General features: G+C 41.7%; 1 pseudogene; it reads left to right on the top strand.

Annotated features, from left to right (window-relative positions):
• The first annotated feature begins 392 nt into the window (after positions 1 to 392).
• On the top strand, positions 393 to 748 carry LOC127688330 (protein BEX4-like; annotated as a pseudogene).
• The last annotated feature ends 3881 nt before the right edge of the window (positions 749 to 4629 follow it).

Genomic DNA, 4629 nt, shown 5'->3' with positions numbered 1-4629 from the left:
ATAGGCTATAGAACTAATCATGAAAGTCAAAATTTTTAAAACTTTAGAGGAGAACAAAAGAGAATCTTGTATCACCCTGGGGTAGGAAAGTGTGTCTTAGATTCAAGGGAACAGACTCAGTGATAACGTTTAAAATAGATAAGTTCAACCACACTAAAGATTAAAAATGTTCATGCATAAAATACATCACAATTAAGAAATCAAGTTATCCTCTCCAGCCCGCCATCACTATCGCTAACGGAGGCACCTGTTCTGGGTGGCGCAGCTCCGGGCGGCGAGCACGCTGCCAGGCGGTGAGGAGGAAGAGCAGGCCTGAGGAACAGAAGCTTCGCGGGGCACCTGGTGGTGAGCATCGCTAGAATGAGGAGAAGGCAACGATAGGCCCAGGAGTAATGGTGTCCAAGTTTAAACAAGTCATAGTGCATCTTACTGCGGAAAAGACAAAAAGGACAAAAAAGGTGGGCAGGCCTCCAAACAAAGTGAAGCAGAGTCCCACCATCGGGAAGAGGTTGAAAGCAAGAAGCCTGGGGAAAATGTCAGAAGGAAAGTCAGGCAACTTGTGCCTAGTTTTCTATGGGCCACACCGAATAGACTTGTTGATCACAGTGAAGGAAGAAAGGATGTTGGTGGATTTGTAGTGCAGGGGACGGAAGTCAAGAGAAAGAGTAAGGAGCAACAGATAAGGCCTTACAGGCATTTCGGAACACCGGAACCTGGCAATCATTACGACTTTTGCCTCATACCATGAAATCTAAAATTTTCTCTGTGCACATAAAATGGTTATATTACTGTTTTACAAGCTTGCATCTAGTGGGGTATTTTTTTCTGTAAACTTTTGGTGTTTCCACTTAACTGTTTCTATGTAAAATTCTTTAATTGTTGCATTTAATTCAAACATTCCTGTCAGCACGGCAATTTAACCCATTTTAGAAAAAATATTTTTCATAATTTGAAATTAATAAAGCAATTTAAAAAGCAAAGAAAGAAAGAAAGAAAGAAAGAAAGAAAGAAAGAAAGAAAGAAAGAAAGAAAGAAAGAAAATCAAGTTATTGTCTGTGACCACACAGTCTATGAAGGATTAGTGTAAGGAATATATAAAGAATTTCTGTGAATCATGGTGAAAAGGAGCAACACTCCAAGGGGGTGTGGTGGTTTGAAGAAGAATGGCCCTGGTGGGCTCACAGACTTGAATGCTTGCTCACCAGGGAGTGGCAGTGCTTGGGAGGCATCAGGAGGCGTGGCCTTGTTGGGAAGTGTGTCACTAGAGGTGGGCTTTAAAGGTTTCAGAAGGCCAAGCCATTCCAGTGCCTCTCTTCCTGCTGCCTGCAGATCCAAATATAGAACTCTCAGCCCCTCCTCTAACACCACGTCAGCTTGCATGCCACATGCATGCAGTCATGATGGGAACGGACTAAACCTCTGAAACTGCAAGCAAGTCCCAATTCAATGCTTTCTTTCATGAGAGTTGTTGTTGTCACGGTGTCTCCTTACAGCAACTAAGCTGACAAAGATGGGATGAGAAAGTCAAACAGGGAGTTCACAGCAAAGTAAAATTCAAGTGGTTAGTAAAACGACAAACGTTTATATCAATCAGAGACATGCAAAATTAAGGGAACACAATGCCTTATCTCACACCCCAGCAGACAGGCAGGGAGTCTCACATAACTCCTTTTACAAAAGCTGCTAAACATAATGCGTACATTCCTTAGAAACCAACACTTATTTTATTAGCAACCAAGTAGAAATTCTCATACACGTGCTTGGGAAAACAGGTACAAAAACTGTCATCTGTGGGGCTAGAGAGATGGTTCAACAGTTAAGAGTTCCTGCTGTTCTCACAGAGGACCTTAGTTCCATTCCCAGCAGCCACACTGGCGCTGTCTCTCTCTCTCTCTCTCTCTCTCTCTCTCTCTCTCTCTCTCTCTCTCTCTCTCACACACACACACACACACACACAATTAAAAGCTAATAATAAATCTTCAAAAATTGTCGTTTTATTATGGTTTGTAGCAGCAAAACAATGAAATCAAGCCAAGTATTCATCAACAGGAGAGAATCAATGATTACATGAAGATCAGCATAGCTAAATCTTAAAGCACATGATGGTGAAAGTCAGCTATAGAGCACTTAAGCATGATGTGATCTGTATGAAGTTTAAATATGTGTCTCCAACACAGGGATTGCACATGCATACCACCACACCGAGCTCTTCATATGGGCTCTGGGTATCTGATCTCTCCCCAGACTGATATCATAACATTTTTATAGATCTGATTGATCATAAGGGTCCTTGCACTGGGGTTGCAGACCCCTTGGGTGTCCTGTCTTTCTCTGACTCTCTAGGGAACATCTGAGTCCTCTCCTCACTTGTTGTGCCTCCCCTCGTCCCACAACCTTTCTGTCCTTGTCCATTTCATTATTTTAAACTTTATATTATGAAACACTTGAGACATAAAATATAGAAAGAATGGTTAAAGGAACTCCCATAAATCATCAACCGTTTTAACAATTATGAATATTAAATACTTGCCAATCTGATCTCATAAATCTCCCTGTCGCTTTTTTGCTGCAGTATTATAAAGCAAATCCCAGACATCATTTTATCTCTACCATAAATACTTCAATGTTAGCAGATGACTTTTAAAAATGACCATAACACCATTATCACACCTAAAAAAATGAATAACAACCCCACAATATCTTCTAATACAATAATCCAGGCTGGCTTTCAGACCTGAGCTAAGCCCCAGTCCTGTTACCAACAAGCCGTGGGCTAATGTCTGCTCTGTGACTAATGACACTCCAGTCCCACAGAATTGCTTCTCTGCTTGTCTTACCCTCAGGCCTTCCAAGAAAAGGTGTCTCCGTCCAAATGCTGAGTAGACATTAGAGCTGTGCAGCTCCTGAGGTTAGAGATGGGCCCACAGCCCTGAGCCTGCGGATGTTAGCGGCAGAGCTCTTAAGTAGAGAAAGACAAATTAATTAACTTGTCAAACCTTTCAGAGAATGTGAATGCAGTATTTTCTTGCATAATGAAGTGTCTGCCGGAGTAGTGTCAAAAGACCATTTCTTTGCTTCTCTTTATATTCTAGTTCCTGGTTTTGGAGATGCCCATGAATTAACAGAGTGCAGTTGTATGTGTTAACTGAGGAATGTTTTGCAAAATCAAGCAATTCATGTTACTCTCTAATATGCCAGACTTAGAAGTAATGTCAACAACACATGAAGTCGATTCTTACACTGGCACCACTGTACAATGGCAGCTGGTATCAAATTGTACTGGTATCAAATCATACCCATAGATGGGTATGAGTATGTGGGTTCACACACAGATATGTGGAGGTTAGAGGGTGTCTCTCTCCACTTTATTTTTTAGGACACGATTTTTCAGTGAGCCTGGAGCCTTTTCCCAGTGGATGTTTCAGTGAGCCTCAGGGGTCCTTTCTCTGCCCCCCCTAACGCTGGGAGTACAGTTACATGCTATGTGCCCAGCTTCTCACGTGGTAACTGGGGATCTGAACACAGGGTCTCTCACTTGTACAGCAAGCATGTTACCAACTTCTCAGCCCCAAATTGTGATTGTTTTTAATAAGACTATTTCAAATATAACTAAAAAAATTTAAAACTCTTAGCATCAGCTATATAATTTGCATTTAAACTTTTGATATTAGTTTAGTATGCCTATGATTGTTGTTTTCTTTCCTAGCTCGACAGATAAGTTAGGCCAACATTTGACATTTTCAGTGAAGAGCTGTATAGTAAAGCACTGAGAAGCTTTGGGGCCACAAATGGCATGCAAAACGTATAGGCTTCTTCGTGTTTGATTTTACAGTCTTCTCAAGATGTAAATGTCAGCCACAATAAGGTACCTGTCATAATGACAAAGATGTCTAAAATAAGAAAGGCAGACAGTAATAAGCACTAGCAGCAACGTAGAGAAACAGAATTGCCCAGGACAATATAAAAGGTACAGCCTCGTCGGAGACTGGCAGTTCATCACCAAGGGAAACATGTGGCTGAGCAGTTCTACTCCTGGGTCTATACCCAAGAGAACTGAAAGCAGATGTTCACACAAAATGGCTCCGTGCATACTTACAACAGCAAAAAAGTGGGGACAGCTCAACTGCCAACCCGTGAATGGATTTCAAAATGTGGTTGGTATATATCAACCGTAAAGACATATATATATATATTTGGTCTCTATTCTTAGTTTCTGGCACTTAGATCCTAAAACTTGTAGACTATCTCAGGTGTTAGGGACATCCTTTGTTATCTGTAACAAATTTCTCTTTGATCACGCTTATGTTTGTGCTAATAACTCAAAGTGCCTCCCCCCAAGCCCTGCTGCCGCCCCAAGATGGTCTTCAGATGAAGTCTAGTAACTAGAAAGGCAAACACTGTGATTGGGAACCACCAGCATCTTCTTCCCACCAGTCTCTCCCTGCCTCTATTAGGTGAAGAAAGCTAGAGACTGGCTGTAAGAGCCCACTAACGGGAGACCTGGAGAGCATCTGGGTTGATTGTGTCAAGTTACAAGAAAGGCGGTGTGTCCAGAAAGAAGAAATTGGAGACTTTGTGCCACATCCTCTGACCTATGAATCTTTCTTTTGCTTCATTATATACCAGTAA

The sequence above is a fragment of the Apodemus sylvaticus genome, chromosome 7, assembly GCF_947179515.1.
Source record: "Apodemus sylvaticus chromosome 7, mApoSyl1.1, whole genome shotgun sequence".
Classification (NCBI taxonomy): Eukaryota; Metazoa; Chordata; class Mammalia; order Rodentia; family Muridae; genus Apodemus; species Apodemus sylvaticus.
The sequence above is the reverse complement of the archived record's forward strand: the minus strand, read 5'-3'. Positions and strand labels throughout refer to the sequence as shown.